At 42.4% G+C, this 26407-nt stretch overlaps 1 protein-coding gene and 1 pseudogene across 5 annotated transcripts in view; both read left to right on the top strand.

Annotated features, from left to right (window-relative positions):
* Positions 1 to 26407, top strand: part of LOC111862499 (metabotropic glutamate receptor 2) — a 1033882-nt gene that overhangs the window by 706013 nt on the left and 301462 nt on the right. The window lies entirely within an intron of this gene.
* Positions 5659 to 5778, top strand: LOC111862553 (annotated as a pseudogene).

Here is a 26407-nt window from a genome sequence, read left to right as displayed (position 1 = left end):
ATATGGTTCTATACATCCATTCCCCCATACGCCTTCATGGCCTAGTGCATAATTAGTTAAGCACAGAAACAACTTTACATGTTACATTTAATGGTGTTCTATCTCCTAGTAATTAGAGCACAGATCTTCAGAGTTCTGTACCTGCTCGTCTTGTTAAAAGAGTTCTTCCTTCGTAAGTTCAGCTAGCAGTATAGTGCCCCCATCTTGCCACTTGCTTGCATAGCTTAACTTTAGACCTGAAGAAGGAGTGACTACGTTCTTCCGAAACGTCGATACATAACTGTCACATTAGAAAACAGTATTCTTCATGGTTACCTCCACGAGTTTTCCCATTATTATTATTATTATTATTGTTGTTATTATTATTATTATTATTTATATTAATATATTATGTGCTACTTAACATATTTTGAATATAAACTTAGGGATTGTACCGACCGTGCGAGAAGTAACCTTCCAATAAGTTATTGACCGATAAACTCCTTAATAATATAACGAAAAATAGGGAATGGTGCCAACAAAACAGGGTGTTTGATGGAATTTTTAAGTAATTATCTCACGTTGAGTTCGTCAGTCTAGTTAAGGTAGTTGCGGGGTGTCTGACGTACAGGGGTTGTCGACCGAACACACAGCTCAGTAAATAGCAAGTAACCCCGAGGAGAGGGGACCTACTCCTCCATTAACATTTTGAATGGCTCTGCTGAAAGCGGCTGCTTTTTTCAGCGCCATCTTCCGCCACGTGCGTTATTTATATTAAACTCCCCTGAACACGATACAGCTAAGCCTACACACCGATCTAGGTGTGTTCTTTGAATCTTTTTGAAGCAATACATATTATAACATTCCTGTCAACGCAACAGTCTTTTCAACAGATGGAGTTTGCTGTCTAGGACAACATGTTTCGACATATATATGCCTTCTTCAGGTCCGAATCCTAGTTAAAATTATTTTAATATATACTCCTGTAAATCTTCCTTTTAACCCGATTAGACCCACCGGTGTGTTATACTCTATATATATACGATACATTATATTATATACAAGGATCCGGGTATAGAGATTTGATATGGACTGGACGACGGAGTGGTCGGAATTCGAGTCCCGGTAGGGTCAAGAAATTTCGTTTCTCCGCGTATTTCAGACAGGCTTTGTGGTCCACACATACCATCAAATGGGTCCTGGGGACTATTTCCCCCGGGGGTAAAGCGACCGGTTCGTGTAACTGACCACTCACCTCCATCCAACGCCGAGGTCAGCAACGGTGGAGCTATACCGCCTCTCCCGCATTCTTCTTCATGGCTTGGTGCTCAATTAAATAGACACAGCATCAAATTTACCATTTTTAACCTTTGTGATTTAGTTGATGAGTACAAACGTTTCGGAGCAACATACTGTCTCCACTTTCAGGGTATAACAGTGAGCCTAGCGGGAAGAAATGGCACGTGATATGAGAAGGGAAGGACTGGGACCGAGGTTGTGAGGAAGAAGTGGCGTACGGAAGGAAAGACAATGAGCTTAGCGACTTTGCTCTTTGAGCCTTAAGGCTTGTTACCGCTGTTCGTAAAAGCCCAACAGTGCATGCTCTTAGCGTGTCGAGTGCGTCAGTCCACGAGGGAAGTTACGTACTTTGAAGAATTCTATCTTCTGGGATGTATCGTCGAACAGTCTGTTGAAACTCAACCGACGTTTCGGAGGAACATTTCGTCTCAATGGTCAGGGTCCAAGACCGGCTCTATGGTCTAGTGGTCAGAGTTCCTGGCTACAGATCCAGAGGTCCCGGGTTCGATTCCCGGCGCTACCAGATTTTCTGAGAAGTAGTGAGTCTGGAACGGGGTCTGCTCAGCCTCATGAGGATAATTGAGAAGCTACTTCAAGTAAATAGCGGCTCCGGTCTAGAAAACCGAAATTAACGACCGTGGGGATCCGTTGCGCTGACCACGTGACGCCCTCTATCCGTAAAAGTTGGCACTAACTTCACCTTCAAGAGGCGGTCGCTCGGTCGATATAGTTCGCTTGCGGGCTACAGGCCACGGAGGTTTTTTTTGTTGTTGTTCCGGGTCGAATAAAGAAACCGGCATGAAAAAAATAAGGCAACTTATTCGACCAAAATATCCGTTCATTTTCAAACGTGTACACGCTATTATATCCCAGAAGATAGAACTGTTCATAACCACAGCTGTGTGAGAACTTCAAATTTCCCTTTGCATATAATTATTATAACTTTACATTATGTAGGAAGGATTACTGTGAGACAGTGTCTCTGGCACTGTAATCCTGCAGAGTAACATTTTCCGGAAAATTACACCGTATTGTCTGGTATAAGTTCACTGATGTTTCCGTGTAACGATCTTTGTTTGCTGCTACTACTTTTTGGTTATGCATTACTTGTTCTTCGATCCTTAACACGGAACCAGTAAGTTCCTCCGAAACGTCATTGCGCTTTTACCGGACTACACACACATCCCGTCCCAGAAGACAGTCCTGTTCTTGTAGCCTTCTTTGCAGTAGGCTTGTTTCTTGCTAGTCGCTTTGATCATGCTTCGAAACTGAAAATAGAGCGAGTAATTTTCTTTACGAACGTCAGAACCTGGGCAATACGAGTTGTATTAGGAAATGCTTGTTATACTTGTCCTCAGCCTCTCAGAACAGTGGGTCTAGATGAGTAGGGTCTGCTTAGTTCAGTTGCTTGTTCAGCGGCTAAAGTATGCCTCACAAATTCGGCGGACTCTTCTTAAAATTTGCCTTTTTTATGGCATTTGAACGGAATCATTGATCACTGATGAAGATTAATCCAAATATATCTGTATTTGCTGCCTTCTGCATGCTGTTTTTGTTTGGCTTAATCTTATATCCTGTAAGTTAAAGGCGAGGGCCGCGCCATAGCTCAAGCGTTTAGTCGCTGGCTTCCCACCGCGGCGGCCCGGGTTCGATCCCGGGTCTGGTCAAGTTGGATTTGTGGTGGAGAAAGTGGCGCTGGGCCAGGTTTTCTCCGAGTACTTCGGTTTCCCCTGCCAATCTTCATTCCACCAGTTGCTCCACAATCACCCTCACCTATCACCTGGGGCTGGTACAATAGGCCAGAAGTGGCCGCAGTACAAGGGACTTAGTCCCACCCCACTAGCAATAAAAAAAGAATAAAAAAGTTAGAGACGACATGTTTCTCCGAGAAGTTGGTTGCCTTTTGCCGGATCACATCGCGTTGTATCCAAGAAGATAGAACTCTTCATAACCGCCCCCCGAAAGAAACTCCCGTGTGGAGACGGGGTAGAATACCTCCACCGTAACCTTACGAGTCGTAGGGACCGACGAAAAGGGAACCCAATGCCGGGGGGGTATATCTTGGTCACCTTGTTCCTGTGGGGATAGTACTACGGAGACCTGGCCTTCCAGGTTGGTGGAGTGTCGAATTGGAGAGAGAAAAATTTGGTCATGAGTCCCGGGGGACTTGGACCTGCGAATTACTGCTGTGGCGAGGACCCGCAGCAATAGTAAACTACAGACCCATCCTCTCGTCAGAGATGATGTTACATAAGGACTATGAAAGAATATATTTAGTTAAAAAAATGCTGGTCATGAGTCTGAAGAAGCTTGTCGCCAAGACGAACTGATTGATGGTAAACCGCCAGATAAAAGAAAAAGATTTCCCTCTAACAGACTGTGGAGGCCCATAGGGTTGTGGGATGTCGAGGCTTCCACATTTTGTAGACAGTCTGCTCACAGATGGTGAGATTGTCATCCTCACGCGCCGGCCGTCCTTTACCCTTAGGAAGATTCCTGGTACTCATATCTCTTAGAGGCAGAGTCGACCCCACGGCTATAATGCGGCTGGAAGGATTAGGTAAATTTAAAAAATCCAATGACCTCATCGGGAATCGAACCCGCGACCTTCAGGCTTGTAGCATATGCCTCAACCAACTACGCTACCGTGTGCCTGTGTGGTAACTCCCCAGTCTCTCACATCCTACAAATCCTTATGCATTTCTCTTCACTTCCCGAGAGTGCTACGGACCCCTTCCACGGCACTCTCCTTCATACCTAACTAATAATATGTGAGATGGGAGTAAGACGTATGAAGGCTCTCATTTTACCAATTTATTTTCGGGCCCATGTTCCTTCCTCTACTGAGGTCCAAATATTCTCCTCAGCACCGTGTTCTCTATCACCCTGCTGTGTGCGCGGAATAGTGATGAAGTCAGACGGGATTTAGGACGTCAGGTATTGATGGTGGTGAAAATTCAAAGACGCTTTGAGTCAAGAGGATTTATGGTTCATGAGATCGTTACCTGTATAAAGGAGGAAGATAATACCTCCATCTTCGCGGTAGTAAGTTCTACCGTGAGCATGGCGACAGCGGGTCCCTCCAAATTGACCGTAACTCTCGACATGACTGCACAGTGTCGTAACCGAAAAGGTCAAAATCTGTGGTGCGATGTGAAGCTTCAGTTTCTGACTGTTGTAACTTCATCTAGTCTAATTGAGAGGATCTACCGAGCTCTGTAGAGGCATATCTGGGATTAGAACCACTTAGGCAGCGTCTGCACGAGCGTACAAAATGCGTCCGCTGCAACGAACATACTCTATGACGGACGTTGCTGAGGACACCACACAGTTGCAGAATGCGGTGCGTAGTTTTTTGTCTGCAATGGAGCCAGAAGAAAGCGTTGCATTCGCCTCTCTTGTTTATCTCTACAACGGACGTCACGACGTTCGTTACAACGGACGCATTTTGTGCGCTCATATAGACGCTGTCTTAATGATCTTTGACTCACGTACTCTCACTATGATCCGTTGATTTACAGAAATACTGGATGTAACAGACTTGCTTTCCCCCCCCTCCCTTGGCACTACAGACCCAGTGGGCCTAGGCCTACCTCCATGAACTTCTCCGTTCACTTCGGTTTTTCTAGATCTTACACATTCGGTAGGACTCCTTGGGCCGGTGATCAGCTCGTCGCAAGGCCTCTACCTGTATACAAGCACAGAAAAATGCACACAAACATCCGTTCCCTGAGTGGGATTCGAACCCACGATCCCGGCTTCCGAGAGAACGAAGACAGTGCATGCCTTAGACCGCTCGACTACCGTGACCTGCAACAGACTTGCTTACACTAAATAAAATCTAAAAGTTTGTAACGAATTTACATTGGTACAGATATTATGTTTCTGGACATAATCCGTCTTCCTGTTTTTATCTAAAACGCCGTCCTAATTAATTTCAAAATACAGCGTTTCGGAGACTGGATTCTGTCTTCGTCTCCTCAGAGACGGACTGGCTCTATCGATTGGTCACCAACTGAGTAGGTTTTACCTGAAGATGGAGACAGAATCAAGTTTCTGAACAAAAGGAACAGGACGGTGTTTTAGACAATAGCAGGATAGTGGCTAATGTCCAGAAACATGATATTTGTATTAATGCACAATCTTCAGAAACTTCTAGATCTTAAGAACATAGAGTTAGGGCGATATTGCTCTAAGGTCGCGTTAAGCCAATAGCTTTTGGTGCATTTACAGTGATGGTGTTTGCAGACACAGCAGCTGAAGACGGAGAGAAAATCCATTCTCCGAAACGTTTTGTTTTGAAATATAAAGAGTATGGTACCTTTAGACAAAAACACGACGTTGGATAACGTTCAGAAGAATACAATTAGTATTAACTACAATAACGGCCATACCATGTTGAAAACACCGGTTCTCGTCCGCACATCGAAGTTAAGCAACATTTGGCATGATTAGTACTTGAATTGGGTGACCGCTTGGGAACACCGCGTGCTGTTGACACTTCATATTTGGGTGAGGCGGTAGCGTAGTTGGTTGAGGCACTGTACTAAAAGCCGGAAGATTGCAGGATCGAATCCCGATGAGGTAGATTTTTTTTTTCAATTTACATAATTTTTCAAGCCGCTCTATGGCCCTGGGGTCGACTCAGCCTCTAACAGAAATGAGGAGTAGGAATCNAGGATCGAATCCCGATGAGGTGGATTTTTTTCAATTTACATAATTTTTCAAGCCGCTCTATGGCCCTGGGGTCGACTCAGCCTCTAAGAGAAATGAGGAGTAGGAATCTTCCTGGGGGTAAAGGGAGGCCGGAGCGTAAGGCTGATAACCTTACCGCCATTTGTGAGACGATTGCCTAGAAAATGTGGGAACCTCAACATCTCACAACCCCGTCGTCCTCCACGGCCTGTTATAAGGATAGCTTTACTTTTACTTGTCTTTGTTGGAATATTTATCGTGTGGAGGGGACACTGGTGATCCTCCTTTCGTCAGGCGGACACAAGAAGAGTCCCTATTTTCTTTTTTAATGAATATGAAAGGCGGTGGAGGATATTTCTTGCGCAAGCGGAGGGTTGCTGGCTCTCAGAGAGGAGAGGATGGAAGTTCCTGTCTATTAGAATTTCCTCACCCGTAAGATCTGACTTGTGACCGTAAATAAACATGGAGCGAAGAACCGAGTTAAGAAATGAATTCTTTATCCACTCGACGGGGGGGGGGGCTATTCACAGAGATGGCACAATTATCATTCACCTCCCCAATTATACATCAGATGACGGATAGTGCAGCTCCTTGAGCAGTGATTTAATGCAATTTACAGCTAATTTTCATATAAAAAAACGAGGTTCCTTAGTTATATTTTCGTTCGCCTCGAGGGAAAGACGAATATATTTAATTTTTGCTCTTTGCAAACAACTTTAAGACAGATAATTATATTCTTTGTTTCATTAAAATGTTACCACGTAAGCATGCAAATTTATGACAATTTCTATCTTCTGGGATACTTCATTCATTTCGGTGAAAGTCAGCCTACGTTTCGGTGGAAAATATCGCTTCTATCTTCAGAGTAAAAAAGTGAAGTAATAAACCAAAATGAATGAGATAACGATTCATCTGCTATCCCCCGTATTCCTCTCCAGTCCTCTGTGCTATCGAATGATAGGCAGAGGCCGAAGTTTGAAGCCGTCTCTCTTGATTATCACTCATAAAAATCATATTCCGTGTCCTGTATTTAGAGTAGCAAACTTCACACGTCCTAGATTCGAACTGGTCACATCCTGAATACAAACAAGAATGATTACCGCTGAGTCAGCTTACTCACCGAGCCCCTGAATAGGATTTCTGTAAGGGGGACAGCGAGTATGACAAGAAGATGCAGAATTCTTTGTGATTTCTGTGGTTTAGTGAATGCAAATTGTGGCAGGTACTTGAGACAGTTTCAAATGAAGTTTGGGAAGAACCTGTACTTCGTATAGAGTTCTGTTTCGTATGTACAGGCAGGCGCACTGTACTACCGCCTGTTACTAAGAGAGAGAGCGGACAGAGTTCAGAAAACATCGACTCTCATCTGACCGAAGTCTATATGACACTTTTGAGTGGGAAAGGGTGGGGGGAACTTCCTCACCCGTCAGTTTGAAAAGTTGTGTAGCTGCATCTGCATCCATAATGGTGGAATTTAGAATTTTAAGAGAACTTAAACCATTTAAGCCGGGAAATTGACTTGGAGAGTTGAATTTAAAGAGTGGCCTCCAAGGTCTCCGATTTTCAGTAGAATTCTAGCTTGTATGAAATTTGATTTGGAAGTTACACCGTAACTTATTCTTTTTAAAGTTTCTTGTAATTCTTAACACGACAGACGCAAGAACTTCTGAGTTGGGATCAACACTAGCGGCACATGATGTGTGATACTGAAAATATATGTTTGTTGAAGTATATATTTTTCTAGAATTTGAAAAAATAATATGTAATGAGTATTGCTTGCAGCCTGATTTTTTTTTTGCTGGATAATTATTAGGTTCATTCTTGTATTCTGAAGATGGACACAGTATATTTCCCCCAAAACCTCAACCGTAGGTGATATCCTATTGGCCTGCACGGTTTTACAGCCGGTAATGTAGCACTGCACCTTGTCTTGTCAGTGAGGTACCATATCTGACATTCGTAAGATCAGTTTTATATAATATAATTTAGTAAACACCAAAAAATTGTAATATAAAATGCTGTTTATTTATTCAGTACTCTGCGTATTTCGTCTACCAAAGAATCAAATATCAGAGATGATATTTAATCAGTAATTGTAGTTCAGTCACTAAGATCTCTGCAAGATTATTTTAAAACCTTATGCCACATAATAGATTAATAACAGAAGATCATACGAATAGAACATCACTGATGATGACCCTTTGGGAGTCGAAACATATCTGGGTTCTGAATAAAGAAATATTATTATATGACGTAATATTGTGGCATTTACTAAATTATATTAAATGATAATGCATTGGGCCGGTCACAGTAGCCGAGCGGTCTAAGACATGCACCGTCTTCGCTCTCTTGGAAACCGGGATCGTGGGTTCGAATCCCACTCAGGGCATGGATGTTTAGTGTGTGTGTGTGTGTGTGTGTGTGTGTGCGTTTTTCTGTGTTTGTGTACAGGTAGAGGCCTTGCGACGAGCTGATCACCCGCCAAAGGAGTCCTACCCAATGTGTAAGATCAAGAAAAACAGAAGTGAACGGAAAAGTTCATGGACGTAGGTCTAGGCCCATTGGGGCTGTAGTGCCAAGGAAAAAAATTAATAATATTATATTTCAGCATCCTGTTACACTCACACAATATATATGGATATGTTGCACTTAAGACGGTATTTATCCATATATAAAAAAATTAATACTGCATTGGAGCGGTTCATGAACAGACGCAAAAAAGGATCCATGAAGATAATTTCTAACCATCCTGTATGTCTCGCAAGTATTTTGTTTTTCTGTTTCAAGGATTGTGGCATTACAGATTCAAGACACGGACAGCCAACGTGAGCAGTTCTGCTCCTGCTCCCATGCGAATGAATTTAATTACAAAGACTGACTGCGGATTATGCATGTGTTGAGCAGTCATTTCGCTGTAGCCTCTGACCTGGGGATTCTGGTTCTTCCAGCGTTTGGTATCTGCCCCAGGCCATACTGTGAGGTGATTGGAATAGTTCGTGTTAATTTGATGGCCATGCAGAACGTGACATCCTCACGTTTAGTGCGTAGGTACATATATCTATTTCGGCGGACCACAGCAATCCGTAGAGTGTCTGGCTACAGGCTGGAACGGAGGGGTCGATGTTCAAGTCCTGATAAGAGTAAGATTTTTCTCATTTCCTCGTCTTCCAGATCGGTTCTGGGGCCCACCCAACCTCCTATCTAATGGGTAGAGCTGCCGGGGCTTGATGCTGACCACAACTCCAATTATTGCCTAGGTCAATAATACGTTGATCTGTACATTCAATCCCCATACGCCTTCACGTTTTACATGTAGTGCGTAGGGGCAACTTCGTCACCTTATCTATCTGTCTCTTTGTAATATCGTCACATGTAGGGGTGACTGAAGACGGATTTTGAATTGGATGATTGGATTTAGTGACACCTTATTCACACAACTCGGGGTTACAGGCAATTACAGCGCTATCGCTGATCTACACATTCTACAGTTCACCGTTACATACGCATTAGTTTCCTCAGTCTTCACTAGTCGTATCCTAGCAACGGATTTATAACAGTCTGTCACTTCAAATCACTGTGATGCCTTCTTTGCACCGCCCAATCTCTTTCTTGCAATTATTCTGCAACTGCCAACTCAATTCAGTTTCTCTGCTCCCGAGCTCATGATCTGGCAGGCTGGCGTCTCGAAACTAGACTCTTCAATAGACGGCCTCAACTGAAATTTTCTTTATAAGCACTTTGAACAGGCCACGCAGAAAACACGGCCTCTATTGTCGGGATGGCGTGTTTACAGCACCGTTGTATAGCAACGGAAGGCACTCGGTTGTTGCTTGTGAATTCGTTGCTGAAGGAATGTGTTTACAAAACGTTGCCTAGCAATGAACGCCTATTCTTACTATTTCGGCTTTCGGCCCTCACGTCACAATATTATAAGATATCTTAGAGATAGAGGCTGATCTGGCTCAGGATAGAGACCAGTGGAAGGCTCTTGTGAATACGATAATGAACGTTTTCGTTCCATAAAATTTTTGGAAATTCTTGAGTAGCTACATAACTGGCGGCTTCTGAAGACTACAAATTCTCAAAATGAAGTCTCAACATAGAATCTGTCATTCGTCTTGCATTATATTACTCATATTTAAATTATTTAATTAAATTTTGGGGTTATTTTGCTTCCCTTAGACGCTATTCATTTCAAAATTTATATGCATTTGTTGAAGTACGCACTAATTTAATATTCTCGAAGCTACGCGAGGGCTTCAGTCGCAACGTCTTCTTGTATCCTTCATTCTACTATCACTTCAGCCTTCAAGTCACATATTTCCTCCTCTCCTACTTCCTCTCTGCTGCTCCATACTTTTCATTATTTCTATCACGCTGTGAATAATCTATTCCTTTCCTTCTTTTCTAACACCCTTCTTTAATTTCCTTCAAACTCTTTCTATGTTATTTTCTTGTTCCAGAAATTCTCTTCCATCTTCAGTTTCCTTCCTCACGACCTTTCCAAACATGAACATTGTATACCATAAGAAGACAACTCTCATCAATAAGAGAAGGGGCTGAAATGACTAGCAACATGAATGATGCTTGAAGAACTGTCGTTTGATCTCCAAGAAAATGTATTGATATTAGCGCCTTGGGACTTGATTCGCTAGCAGAACTGAAGCTGTCGTCTGTAACACTTAATATTTTTCATATGTTATAACGTCTGTCCCATATATTTCTGAGCCTTTGTATCGCTTGTTGCAGCAGCTGTACTAAATTTATTTACCCTTTAACAGTCATGTATTCCTACTGAGAATTTTCTCATGTTGATTCAATCGTCATCAATACGATAGTAGGACTATAGGAAGGCAGTCTTCATCAATATTATACACATTGTAACGTGTTTCTTGGTAACGCGGCAGTAAACAATCGGTTCCCGATTTGATAACTCGATTTATTCCATAATTTCCACGTCGTAACTACAGTTCGTTATTACACTAACACATCGACTGTTGGACTGCCTTGAACGAGGTCTTGGTGTCGAGCCCCATCTGGGGCTCATGACCAGATTTTTATTATTTTTTGACAGTTACGGCCTTGTTTTTGTGGGGTGCCCTCTCTGACGAGAGAACTGGTTTGTCTTTTGTATATTCTACTGGTCCTTGCCAGCGCAGTCTTTCTCGGGTCCGAGTTTGGGACTCGTGACAATATTTTACTGTCTCAGATTTGAGATTTCCCTTTTTATCGCCTCCTAAGGCTCGCAGGGTCACGGTGGAGGTATTCGATCCCGCCTCCACACGGATTCTTCTCGAACTGATTCCTATATAGGCTCGCCACGGACCATCCATAGAAAACATCGCTCCTTATCAACTGATATCACGTATTGTTGTCGGGCGTGTCCACCCATGCATTGCATAACAATGGACGACCCATTGTTGCGCATTCGTTGCTTTTAACGTGATTACGTGTTCGTCTCCTACAAACGGCCCAATCCGTCACAATATTATTTGCTATCATGTGACATATGGAGAGCCGGTCACGGTAGCCGAGCGGTCTAAGGCATGTACTGTCTTCGCTCTCTCGGAAGCCGAGATCGTGAGTTCGAATCCCACTCAGGTCATGGATGTTTGTGTGCGTTTTTCTGTGTTTGTCTACAGGTACAGGCCTTGCGACGAGCTGATCACTCGCCCAAGGAGTCCTACCGTATGCGTAAGATCTAGTAAACCGAAGTGAAACGGAGAGTTTCATGGAGGTAGGCCTAGGCCCAAATGAGGGCTGTAGCGCCAAAGAAAAAAAATGACATATGGAGAACTTCCGTGTTGTCTTGTACTTGGACTCTGCCGGGGCTATTCAGAATAGATTTGTTAATAACCGGTTTTGAATTTTTTGTCTCCCCACGTGGTGTCTTAAGAAGTAGATGGAAGCACATAAACAAATGCTATTGCCTAATGTTATACATGGATCTCAAACTTGGTATTATATGACGTTTCTAAGCCAATAATTGAAATATCATCAACTTTTTCATGAAATCTATTTGTAAGAGATACGAGCGTTTATAATGCAATTTGCAAAGAACGGGCGTGGAGTCCTTGTGTATTCCGGTGTGGTTTACGCATTTCCAGTCTCGTTTCGTAACGGGAGAGGCAAGGTAATTAGCCTCTGTTCTGTTGCACGGCATAACAGTAACCATGGATTCAGCGAAACAACAAAGTGACAGATATTTCCTCCTCTACATTAGTGTGATGACACGAAAGATGCATCTGATGATATGACCTCTTTCATCAAGCATTTGACGAAGTGGACATGTCTACTTCCTGTATTTCAAAGAGACATCTGTGTTTTTCATTGTGTGTTCAACGTTAAACTGAGCTCAATTCTCCTGTCAAATGGGATCGTTTTTGTCCCTCTTTTTGCCCCCACCTTCCCCGCGGTTCTTGTTGCCCATAATTGTACTACGTCATGTCCTTTGATTTATTTAGAAATTTGGAAGTACAATACAGAGCAACAACAATAATTCAATAGAAAATATACTCTGTGTTTGTAGGAAGTAACGCAGAGATATAAGCAGCTATGCTTTATAATAAATCAAGCAACAGTAGGTTATAAATTGTGTTCTGTCTCGCATCAGAGCAACTGCAGTAGGACCGCGCGATAGCTCAAGCGGTTAGTCGCTGGCTCTCCACCGCGACGTCCCGAGTTCGATCCTGGGGTCTTGTCATTTGTGATGGATAAAGTGGCGCTGGGATAGGTTTTCTCCGAGTACTTCGGTTTCCCTTGCCAATCTTCATTCCACCAATTGCTCCACAATCACCCTCACCTATCACCTGGAGCTGGTACAATAGGCCAGAAGTGGCCGCAGTACAAGGGACTTACTCCCACCCCACTAGTAATAAAACAAACTGCAGAAGGGAGTTAGAGTTTTCCCCCGTACGTAGCAACTATTGGTCCGTTGTCATGATCTAATGACTGCCCTGCCCCGCGCTCCTCCTTCCTTCTGTGTATACTCAGCACAGCGGGCCAAGAAATCATAACGGACAATATTAAGAATCTCCCTACTTGAGTTACATAGGAGGCACAACATCGGCCACCTTGAAGAGAGACGACAGGGGTTGTTTACACGAACCGTATGGTTTATGTATTTTAATTTTTAACATAGTTTTAAAACTTTAAAACAACTTTAAATATTTCTATAACCAGAAAGGCTGCTGTGAGTGATAGATGGAACATTGTGTACTGGGACATTACATGTGTATTTGATATGACAACTGTTGTGATAGTGGTTTCTAAAAAGTGTTTGGTGCCTCTGAAGATGATCCAATTGGATCGAAACATGTAAGGCTAGTGAATCATCAAGTGAGAAAACTGAAATAGTCACATTGGACGGACTTATCTTTTATAATTGTAGTAAGTGTTAATCACGCAGTTTGTTACTGATGAAAAGGAAACTTGACAACACTGCTTAATTTTCAATATTGTGTCGATGTCCACTGATTTATGGAGTTTCTGTAATCTATGTTGCCTTGCTGACTGCAATATTAGCGAATATGGAGCGTCATATCGGCCTTGCATATCCGGTAGGAGAGACAGATTGAAGGATCATCTGTGAGGTAATTTTCTCTACACCTACCAAAATGTGTACCAAACGAATTTCCTTTTTAGTCAGTAAATTGTCGCATGACTTATATTTAATACTTTAATTACTCGATATGAATCACCCTGTATATATCCAAGCACTTCGTTTTGAGACACTATAATATAATTTTATTTGCATTATTAAAGCCCTTAATAAGGTCCACAGGGAAGTACTTTGGGTAATACATTAACCCACTTTCTATTGGATTACGGGTGAACAAACTGCGTTTTATGAACTCTTAACGACCCACTGCGCTAGTCTTGTATTATTAACAACATCGTCGCTTATTAATTTTAAAATCATGGTCGACGAAAGAAACTGCCGCGCTTAGAAGCTAGATATGCCTACTGTCTGGGTAATGGTCAATCATAAATTAAATTTTTAATCCTGTTCACATCGGAAGAAGGACTCGTACACAAGAGAACACATTGTGTATAAATATTGTTACGTATGTAGTGTGAGTGCAGAGGGGATTTGGACTGGATATTTGATTTATTGATCCCTTGTACCACACCGATTCGGAATTACATATAATTACAGACCCACCGCTGATCTCCACATTTCACAAATCGCCACAGCACCCGTTAAGCCCTTTCCAGCGTGCTGTCTTCACCAGCCGTTGCCTAGCAACTGTTTCTAGCAGTGGAAATGTTTCACTTCCCTGCGCTCAGGTCCATCTTTCAGTGACTCCATTACAGGACTGCTTGCCAAATCATTCCTCTGGAAGTCACATTGTGACTGACGGTCAGTCAGTAAGTCTTGGTGTCGAGCCCCATCTGGGGCCCATGACCAGATATTTAATACTGTTTGACAGTTACGGTCTTTTTTTTGTGGAGCTCCCTCTAACAAGAGGACGGGTCTGTCTTTTGTTTATGCTGCTGGCCCTTGTCAGCACAGTCATTCTCCGGTCCGGGTCCCGTGGTACTCGCGACCATATTTTACTGTCTTAGATTCGTGACTTCCCTTTTCGTCACCTCCTACGCCTCGCAGGGTCGCCGTGGAGGTGTTTGACACCGCCTCCCCGCAGGAGTGACTTCATTCTGATGTAAATGGCCTCTTATATGGTTTATCTATATCCAATGTAACGTCTGCTTATCACACAGTGACGGGCTGGTTTCCAAGATTCTATCTCCATGGAAACATCTTTCATGTCCTTATATCTGGAAACATGTTCCATAACGAGTTTGTTTCCAAAAATTAATCTCCATGGAAACGTGTTTGCTACTCGTTCCTTAGCAGTGGGTCTACATGTCACAATATGATTTCAGACGGATGAAGTCAGAGGCAAGTTTCTGATTTTAATCACATACAGTCAAATTTTGTTTCAGTCAAGTTTTGTAAGCTCTATGGAGATAAGGTTTTTGGTTTAGTCAAGTTATACAGTCACAAACACAATCACATTTTGTTTCGGCGAAGTTCTTAAGTATATGGAAGAATGACTTTCTTTATTTTAATATAGCCGCTACCAAGCAACGGCTAGAGAAGAGTGAGAAGATTTTATGTTCTCTAGTGTGTAACTCAGTGAAATTTTCATCGTTATTTGTAGTTACGGTCTATAAGTGTTCAATAAATCTGATATCCAATCCAGACTCCGTCTGTAGTCACTCAAATCATGACAATATTCTCATTAAGTATACTGCGAAAATATTGGCTAATAACTCTGTTATGTGGAGAACTGATGGAAATGTGCTTCTACAGCCACGGGACCAATGATTGTAACAGAAGAAACTAACAATTCGGGCACTGCGTTTAGTGAGATATTCATGCTCTTTGGTTTTTCAGCATCCCCTCTCATTATCCACAGTGTCTCTCGCTTTTGAACATTACCCCACTCCTCTGCTTCATCCATTCAAAGCTTCATCTCCGAGTCAGCGCAAACTGGGAGGTCCGTATGATCTCTGCCAGCCTTTTAAAGTAATGAACCCTGCAGATGGCAACTGAAATGTTTGTCTAAATGGCCGAAACCCATTACATTTGTGGCATGTTCCCGGAAACCGATATCATAATTTGTAAGATTGGTTTTCTGCTTATTATTGCTTCAATTTCCGTAAGGATTCTCTGAGTTCTAAACCGTCTCTCACAGAATGTTCTGCATTTCTGTGCCCTAATTCATAGTCTGATATTCATAGGAGTAGGAAAGTTTTAAGTGACATTAGAATGTTGTATTCACATATGAAAACCAAATGGCGCTTTTTCAATATCAGATGTTTTCTAAACATGTTATCTTAACGTGTTTTAAACAACTTATATCATTTTCGTTTTTATGAGGAAGTTAAGAGCACTTTAAAGAGTAAAGCTGTCCCTGTAACAGACTGTGGAGGCTCATAGGGTCATGAGATGTCCAGGCTCACACACTTTTACAGACAGTTGGTTCACAGATGGCGGTAAGAATGTCAGGCTTACGAGCCGGCCACCCTTTACCCCCAAGAAGATTCCTGGTTGTAATTTCTACATATTAGAGCGAGTCGACCCCAGGGCCATAGTGCGGCTGGAAAGATTAGGACAATTTAAAAATCCAATGAATTCACTGGGAATCAAACTCGCGACCTTCTGACTTGTAGTGTAGTGTCTCAAACAACTACGCTACCGCGCGCCCCAGTTAAGAACACATTAAATTCGAGAGATTCCAGCTACTGTTTAGTTCAGACTTTTTTTGTTTCTCGTATGCTGTTAAAAAATGTAAAGATTCATTTATTGTAACGGATTTGATCAACGCTTTGCCAGGCAACAGTTATGTAAACGCGGTCCAACACACAACAATAGATGAGGCTATGTGTTCAATGTCGTCCGTGCCACGCCCAGTGCTGTTAGATGACCAATGAACTCGTAATCTCACACGTGACATTTGTTTTCTTTGTGGCCTGCGCCACGCAACAATAGATGAACTGTGCTTTCTCTGTTGTCCGTGCCGCGGCTATATAACACGTGTCCGCTAACAGCTAAAAAGAATCTAGAAGAGTTTTAGTTGATTTCCGAGGTTCCAGGTTAATTGATTAAGAATTGGCTAGAGGACTTCATGGTGATTTGAAATGCTAGTTTCTTTGTTGAGATCCGTTGCTAAAAGACCACTAGCGGAAACTGAGAATACCAGTGCGTGTGCAACGGTGAACTGGAAAGCGTGTAAATCAGCGCTAGGACTGTGTTAATTGCAATTAAGAGAGAATGTAACCGAAGTGCCACCAAAACCAGTCATTCGATCTAGAACCCCTTATTTTCGTCACACGTACTCCCCTACACGTGACCATATTGTGACGTATTATACCACCGTTTTGCCGGTCACGGTAGCCAGCGGTCTAAGGCATGCACTGTCGCTCGCTCGCTCGGAAGCCGAGATCGTGGGTTCGAATCCCACTCGGGGCATGGATGTTTATGTGCGTTTTTGTGTGTTTGTCTACAGGTAGAGGCCTTGCGACGAGCTGATCACCCGCCCAAGGAGTCCTACCGTATGTGTAAGATCTAGAAAAACCGAAGTGAACGGAGTTCATGGAGGTAGGCCTAGGCCCACTGGGGCTGTAGTGCCAAGAAAAAAAAATACCACCGTTTTAACCTCTATTCAATCTGTTATCATTCATAGCTGGTAAATAGCCAGTAAACAGCTAAACGTGCCCAAGGATATATATGAGACAAAATCCGTCTTAAGTGCAACAATTTAATTGTAGTTCTTTCTTCTTTCCCTCCCCTACACTACATGTTTCGGCCCTAAATCGGCCATTATCAGGTGTGTATTCTTACGTAGCTGCTACACTGCCCGTAGTTTAAAATTTAAAATCACCAGTCTTTCTAATTGTATGTATAAAATCTTTGTTAACCTACACGCGTTAATTTGATTTCTAAAAAAATTAAAATTAAATTAAAGATAAGGAGCGACACACACAGAGAGCCTACACAGAACAATACCTGAACAGCGCTAAAACAAGAAGTGGCCGCTGCAGCACTATAGACATAGGGCGAGTACCCCGAGAAAATTTTAATTTTTAAACATTTTGAAAAAGGAAAAGAACAAAAAAATTTATAGACATTTTAACTTGAATTAAAGTTTTAAAAAAGTGCCAATTTTAGAAATCAAATTAACGCGTGTAGGTTAACAAAGATTTTATACATACAATTAGAAAGACTGGTGATTTTAAATTTTTAACTACGGACAGTGAAGCAGCTACGTAAGAATACACACCTGATGATGGCCATTTAGGGCCGAAACATGTAGTGTGGAGGAGGGAAAGAAGAAAGAACTACAATTAAATTGTTGCACTTAAGACGGAGTTTGTCTCATATATATTGTGTGAGTGTAACAGGATGCTTAAATATAATATTGTGCCCAAGGACCTTGCATGTATTACTTCGTGATCGACTATCAATGCTACGGAATTAGGTGAGGGCTTTACGTTTGTAAGAGTTCTTCAGAACACTTATCTGATTTTGTGGGAAAATTTAGAGTGTCATATTAAGAAATATGCCCGGATTCTTACACCTGGCCCTTCTCACCAGAGTGCCCATTCGATATGATCGAGTCCGCCGGCTGAGATGAGGGTTGCAGGATGCAAGTTCGTCATACGGATGCTTACGGTGCATCATCATCTGTTCTACCCACAATGCAGCTGAAGTCATTGTCCCATTATTTCTTGCTATATACTCCTAACATACACCCCAGAAGCCAGGTCAAGTTACATGGCCCTTGTGTAGTGTAGTTGGTTTGTAGGTCACAGTGCATGCAAGACCATATGTGGAGATTATAATGTTCCATCGTGGTAATGTCCGTCTGGTTCGGCTGCACTCCCACACAGACGCGTTGTGTGACGTAATTCATGGTGAATGCACTAATTGGCCGGACATACAAGCAACTCAGCTTTGAACTTCCTAAATGCCGTTACAAACCACGACACTAAAATATTCTGTGTGGTCAGTGCAGTGCAAATACAAACGATGGTGAAATATTTTCATTGGTTTTGTCATTTACACCTGCCAGTCCCTTCAGGGTAAAGTTAGCTGCAATATGACAGTGTTTCTCTAGCAGTGAGCCGTATTATTAATTAACATGCCAACATTATTACGATCTCCTGGAAACTGGGGCTTAAGCGTTTGGTAGATATCAACGTTTAGGAGGAAGGTGTCGCCTCCATCATCAGGATAGAAGTGTGATCACCCTTGAAAACTGAAGATGCATGCACTAGGTTTCTTCGAAACGTCTGTATCTAGATACAAATTAACACGGCTTTCGGACGGATATACTGGTTACTATCTGTGTCTTATTGGTTACTTGATTAGCTTAAATTTCAGCACTGAAAACGGGGACCATATTCTTCCGAAACGTCAATAAATTTCTGTCGGATTATTCGGTGGCAAGTGCCCTAAATTCCCGTTTTCTGTCATCAAGTTTCAACTAAGTGGAAACTCGCCTTTACTTTCTGTTGTAGCAATGCCAGAAGCAGGTTCAATGGTTTGGATAAATTTCGGTGCGGGTTCTTCTCGTGGCCGATTAGAATTTCCCCGTGGACTGAGCAAGTTGTTCCACGGAGTAACTAACACATCTGACTTCTATTCTTGAGCTTCACTGTTCGAATGTTGGCTACACTGAATGGCTCAGGCAGACGCAGGCGCTTTTTCTCTAAACAGGCGACGAAAATTTCCTCACAAATCGTCCGTATCCAGTTTTTTTTTATTTATTACTTCGCTCGTCCTAAATTTTAACGCTATTTTGCCTGAGAGATCTGACAAAGTCATTAAACAAACCATGAAAATTATACGTTCCCATCTGACCGTTCAGTAATTGCATTCACTTTCCCCCACAATTTATCATCGCCTTTAAGCTGGAAACGAGGACCGCGCCATAGCTCAAGCGGTTAGTTGCTGGCTTCCCACCTCGGCGGCCCTGGTTCGATGCCGGGTTTGTTCAAGTGGGATTTGTGGTGGACAAAGTGGCGTTGGGACGGGTTTTCTCCGAGTACTTCGGTTTCCCCTGCCAATTTTTATTCCACCAGTTGCTCCACAATCACCTTCACCTACCATCTGGGGCTGGTACAATAGGCCAGAAGTGGCCGCAGTACAAGGGACTTAGTCCCACCCCACTAGCAATAAAAGAAAAGCAGGAAACGCAGTAACTGCTATTTTCGAGAACAATATACAGGATATCGCGGTAGGAAAGTCAACATTATGGGAGGCCAAAGCAAAACTGTATGAACTAGATGAATTGAAGGGAATATTTGGACCGAAGAGAGATGGAATGACAGGAGATTGGAGAAAACTGCGTAATTAGGAGCTTCATAACTTGTACTCTTCGCCAAGTATACTTAGAGTGATCAAGTCAAGGAGGATGACATGGGAAGGGCATGTAGCACGAATAGAGATGAAGAGGAATGCATATAGGATATTAGTGGGAAATCTAGAAGGAAAGAGACCACTGAGAAGACCAAGATGTAGGTGGGTGGACAATATTAAAATGGATCTACGAGAGATACGATGGTATGGTATGGATTGGAGTGATGTGGCTCAGAATAGAGACCAGTGGAGGGTTCTTGTCAACACAGTAATGAACCTTCAGGTTCCATAAAATGTTGGGAATTTCTTGTGTAGGTGCACAATTGGCGACTTCTCAAGAAAAGTTCAGCTCCACGAGTGAGTGAGTGGGTGACTGGAATTGTACTTTAATAGCATGGATTTCGCCCATCACAGTGGCCGCGCGCTCTAGGCCATGAAGTGTCTTCGCTTACTTCAGTACTGGGATCGTGGGTTCGAATCCCACTCAAGACATTGATGTTTGTGTGCGTTTCTTCCGCGTGTTGCCCTGTGTAGGTAGCAACCTTGCGATGGGCTGCTTCACCGTACAAGGGGTCGTACTGCGTGCCTTATGATTAAGAAACCGAAATGAAACGAAGCGTTTCACGGATGCCATACGCTCCAAAGTGGGAGCAACTGGAAAGAGAATATCGGATTTTATTCTAAAAAGCTTGTGAACTGCGTGCTCCACGAAAAGATTTCCATTTCTTGAACTTCTCGGCCAATTTTAGAATCAATAAATTGTCCCTGATCCATGAGCAAGTTGTCTGAAATGTTAACGCTTTTGACTTGTAATCCAGAGACGTCCACTTCGAATCTTGACGACATTAACTATAGTGATAAATTAACAATCCAATAATATGTTCAGAATAATATCAACATATGCAGAAGAGATAAAATAAGAAAGACAGAGAGAAGGATAAATACAAGGAGAAAAGGAGAGTAACGAATGTTGGAAAAGAAGGAACAAGAGCGAGAAGCAAAAATCGAATTAACTGAATTTAAACTTCGAACTAAGTGACGTGGAAATGCATTTTGATGAAAAATGCGAACGCAGTGAATGCTGGACCCTCTTTTCTCCTTGTCAGATTTGAGTAAGAACTTGTGTGTTCTCTTTGTAGTCCGCTTCCATCTAAATGCAGTGGCAGGCTGAACTTAGTTGCACAACTTAGATGTCTCTCTGGGGAGTTTAACTACGCACTCTTACACGCACACTGCGTCAGCACTTCTCTACAAGATTTTATTGCTTCTATGCCGTCGTTAAATTCAAATTTGTGGCTATCTTGATCCGTAATATGACCTGCTTTACATGAGTTCATAGCATGTGAACAGGAAGGGAATTGCAATCAACATCTTTCCTTCCACCCCCACCCCCCGGCCAGTCCATGATTAAGGTAATTGCAGAAACGAAGAAATACATGAGACACTATTAATACTGTAGTGTGTACTACCGTTGCTATGCAATTGGCGTATAAACAACGGTGTTACACAACTTGTTTCTAGTAAAGTATCAATAAACACGTTCCCACTTAAACGGATACGCACAACACACAATAGCGTCACTCTTGGAAACGGTGTTTTCTACTGAGTCCGTGCAAAATGGTTATAAGGAAGACAATTGGAGCTACCCAGTCAGTTAAAAGGCAGTTCTGTACGTGAGGCTGTGTAGATATGACCTGAACGCGGGAAGCTCAAGAATGTCCATTATTAGAAGCTGTTGCTAGGGGAGGCTGATGAAGACACAGCAGGCTGGATAAAGGCTTAGAGGGTACTGTGCTGTAATGTGAATTGTTGGAGATTAACAGTAGCGCCATAAGTGCTTGTAGTTCTGGTTGATGTGTATAAGTGGTCAATAAATCTAGTCACCAATCTATACTCCTACTCGTATAGCAACACACTCAAGCACGTAGCAATACAAAATGAAGGCATTTTTTATATTAATAAAAGTCGCGTGAAACAGCTTAAATGTAAGTAAAATTTGAGGTTTTCACGGCGGTGACTTTGAAGAAAGTAGTCTTCTGGGATGTGGGTTAATGCCCTCCCATTAGCCTTGCCTTTCTCCCCCGACACACTATTCTATACCTGCTCTGGCCTGCTACCTGTTGGCCCTCCCCATAACCTTCCCCTCTCCTCTCTGCTGATTCCCCATATAGCCCCTCACCCTTCTCTTTCTGCTCTTATAGAGCTGGGTTCATTCTCGAAATTAGTCTATTACCTTCTACTCACGCTGGTTCTTCGCTTGCGGATTTTATTCTTTTTTCTTCTACCCTGAAGGTGGAGGCGACACGTTCCTCCGAAACGTCGGTTAACACAATATCTACACGGCGCCACATCCCAGAAGACTTGCTTTCTTCAGCTTAAATGTAAATTTACAAGCAGTTTTATGTGAACGCCTCCACACAGAAAAATGGCTTACCTAGCGAAGAAATAATTCTGGCGTCACCCGTGGTCCACAAATTACTGAATATGAATTCCAGTGTATGATTCTCAATTATGTAATGTTTTACTAATTGAAATATGGCGCCTCCATTTTCTTCGTCTGTTTATATTCGATATGGCAGTACAGATCAACAAACTGCGTCTGTAGAATCAGTCTATTTCTGCATAAAATTTGTTTAGTGCTGGGACAGAAAATGAAGAGCGCACGGACTTGAATTATTTTGTCAATGTGGCGAACCTGTCACCTGGCCTCGTCTTCATATATATATATATATATATTCATTTTCACGTACTAGTGCCAAAAAAAGTAAAATGTCCATGTGACTTTAGAACGGCCGTTTATTTAATTTCTTTGTAGAATTGAATTTACATTCCTGAGAAAGCACAGACGGTCAGATTGGCCTTCCAAGAAGTAAGAGATAATATATTACATCTGAAATCATTAAACTGCAAAGATCTGAGCAGACGGTATATCTGAGACAGTTAATTCTGCCGTAGGATACGAGATGAGGAGGACGCGGGATGTTATTTTGTGGATTAAGCTTGTCGAGTCGTGCCAGCAGGGCAATTTGTATATCCCTGCACGGTTTGCTGGACTTACGTGGTGTGACGGGGTAAGCTCAAGTTAATTCCGTCCTGCCGTTGGGGCCTGAGTGAAGTGCATTAGTAATTTTAAGGCTGTTCCGTTTCCTTGCGGGAAATGTAGTTCCTATACACGCCATAGCCGATGTAACGTGCCACAACATTCAGAGAAGTTCCTTGCAAGATAAGTTCTAATTATTCAACTTCGTATACCCACTCAGTACTTATGTGATAGATAAAAACATGTTTTGTTTTTTTAAATTTTGTTTAGTCTTAGATGCGCCCGTGGAGATCCGTTGCGCTGACCACATGACACCCTCTATCCGCTAAAGTTGGCACTAACTTCGTCGACAAGCGGCGGTCTCTCGGTCGGTATAGTTCCCTTGCGGACTAAAGCCACGGATTTTTGTTTTCTTTTAATCTTACATGAAGCTTCGTTTCCAAGTCGTTAGCGCTCCTGCTTTTTTTAAATATCGGACAATGCGCCAGCTGTATTCAGTGAAATTTTTGTTGTTTTCCTCAGCATCTCCAAGAAATTTCCCTAGATGGTGCTTTCGAATTGGATCACTTTCGCTTCCTTCCACAATGTTATAACCCAGAAGGTCAAGGCCCGTCCTCACCCACATAGGGCAGCTATGGATACCTCCTACGTAGTCCAGTGCAACGAACGTTTTCCGTAAAGGCAAGAATCAGAAGACGAACACATCTCAAGACTGCTGGAGAATAATTATATTAGTAAAGTGGTCAACTAAAGCCGAGATAATGCAGTCATTATAGTGACTGGCTGCTGGGTGGATGACCAAGGGGTCGGAGTTCGAGTCCCGGTAAGGTCAAGAATTTTCGCTTCTCCATATCGTCCAGATCGGCTCTGGGGTCCACTCAACCTCCTATCCAATGGGTACCAGGGCCTCTTTCCCCGGAGGTGAAGCGGCAGGGGCATGAAGCTGACCACTCACTTCGACCTATCGCCGAGGTCAAGAAAACATGGTTCTATACATCCATTCCCCCATGCACCCTTAATTGCTTAGTGCTTCTTTAATTAAGTACAGGGACAACTTTATACCTTTGTCTTTAAAGCGAGTAACTACAGACAATGTCCAACTAAAAACCACAGAGTTCGAACCTTAACAGCCAGTGACCGGAATACTGGAAAGTTACTGACCCCTACTGATGATTCAAGATGGCGCCATCCCGTCTCCTTACAACACAGAATCTAGCGGCAAAACCTCCTCCCACACTTCTCTCTTAAGTACTCCAGTTTAAAGTATTTATACATTCATGTGGACGCGTAAATGCTGCCCACTCAGGAAAACGCCCTAAAATCGACAATTCTTAGTGGTCGGAGGCCTTCCGTTCTGTAAGCTTGTCCATATATTGTTCACCATGTCCGTAAACATTTTTATAGAAAAACGCATTTTTTAAACCGATGACTGAGGGGTGTGAGACATCATAGTCATATTTCATCCCCCGGTTCCGGTCAGCCACCTAATTTACTGTTGGCCTCGGAAAGAAGACTTTGTTCCATGGAATTTGTTAGAAACTCGATACGAATTTTGTGTTGGGAAAGCTTGCAGAGAATCTAATTTCTGTGCACTGTTTTCAGATCGAATAGATATACTTTGCAATTTAGTATTTGTTATTCATGAATAATTCTACAGAAACGCTCCATCCACTAAGGAAGGAATGGAACACTCCTTATGTAAGGCAGTCACTTCAATATGACGCATGCTATGAATGTTACATTAGACCTGTAAAGCCCCGAGCGAATTGAATATGCGACAGACCTTGTTTCGAGATGCCTCAAAGCCAGTAGTCCTGTAAAGAGTTGACGGACGCGTTACGCATTCCATATCGTATCTACTTCTTATGGAAGGCAAATGACAGGGGCATAGGAACATTGGAAGTGCGCGATTGTCATAACGTACGTATGTCTTGTGTGAGATTTCATGTTCTCACTACGATTAACGTGAAGATTACTGAAGAATGCCGTCTTCTGGGATGTGGCGCCGTGTAGATCTTGGTTGAACCGACGTTTCGGATGAATGTATCGCCTCCATCTTTAGGCTGTAGTCTGCAGCCACCTGCTCACCCTCGTTCCTTGTTCGCACATTTTTCTACCCTGAAGATGAAGGCGATAATTTCCTCGGAAACGTCGGTTTAACCAAGATCTAGAGCGTTATATTTGTATCATTCCTTTTGATATGTAACTATTAGGAACCTTCCTCTTACAAGTAGATTCTAAAGGCTTCTGACGAGGATGTATAACACAGAATGACTGGGTTTTTGGACCTTTTCCATCATCCGGTATTCTATAAAGTATAAAATACGACGTTTCGGAAATTAAATCTGTTTGCATTCATCAGGGGAAGGGGGAAGACACCTACTTAGTTGGGTCCCTTAGAAAGAACCAATCCACGCTCAATTTTCTAGAATACCGGACGATGGAACATTCCAAAAACCCAGTAATCCTGTGTCTCCTTCTTACAAGCTTAGAAATTATTTTTAAAATTAAGTTACTTCGTTTTTCATTGATAAGAATATTCTCTTAAGTCCTTTTGTATCTTATTGCACGGTTGCTTGTTCATGTCTTGAGGCTATGGACATTTCTCATTATCTCACGACTTCATATATATATTAACAGAAGTTTTGCTTTTGTGTTCTAGGTAAGATAATTCGTCTCCTGGTGAAGTGAATGGTAGAGCTCTATCCTGCACTAATTTTGAATGGTGAGTAGATGAATTTCCTTTTATAGAATTGGTAGCGTAACAGCCACTGAAAGCTTTACGGGATATCTCACCATTTGATATGTACGTTTCTGCGCTGTTATATTCCCACGCTTTCTCCCGTATTCCTTTCCAGTCTTAAGTCTTATCGAATGATGCCAAAGCCCAAGTTTAACCTTACCTCCCACGAATAACACGTACAAATTTTCAACCGCGTACCTTCTACTGTATGTAGTATACTACACTTGACACATCCGGATGAAAATATTATTAGTACTCACAAAATAGACATGATACACCAAGACAAAATTAGCTCGCTAATTCGTAGTATATTAAAAAACTTACGTTCATGCAACCTGTTAAAATTAACAATAAATCTTTTGCTTACGAAAGTTCATATATGTACATAGGTGTGTGTGTGTGTTTGTGTGCATATCAGGACTTTCGTACATATAGAATAATGGCAGATGAAATTCTGGAAATGCAAGTCACTGTTCAGTTCTGAGTCTGCCCTCTCTTTACACACCTCACTCACTCATGGAGCTAAGCACTTCTTGAAAAGTCGCCAATTGTATCGCTACTCAAGAATTTCCCAGCATTTTATGGAACCCGAAGGTTCATTACCGTGTTCACAAGAGCCAGATCCTGAGCCAGATCAATCCGGTCCATACCATCCCATCCTATCTTTCTAAGATCCAATTTGATATTTTCCACCCAGCTACGCCTCGGTCTTCATAGTGGTGTCTTTCCTTCTGGCTTTCCCACCTATATCTTACATACATTTCTCTTCCCCCCCCCCTTC

Source organism: Cryptotermes secundus, unplaced genomic scaffold (genome assembly GCF_002891405.2).
Source record: "Cryptotermes secundus unplaced genomic scaffold, Csec_1.0 scaffold882, whole genome shotgun sequence".
Taxonomy (NCBI): domain Eukaryota; kingdom Metazoa; phylum Arthropoda; class Insecta; order Blattodea; family Kalotermitidae; genus Cryptotermes; species Cryptotermes secundus.
Note: the sequence above shows the minus strand (reverse complement) of the source record. Positions and strands in the feature narration are given on the sequence as shown.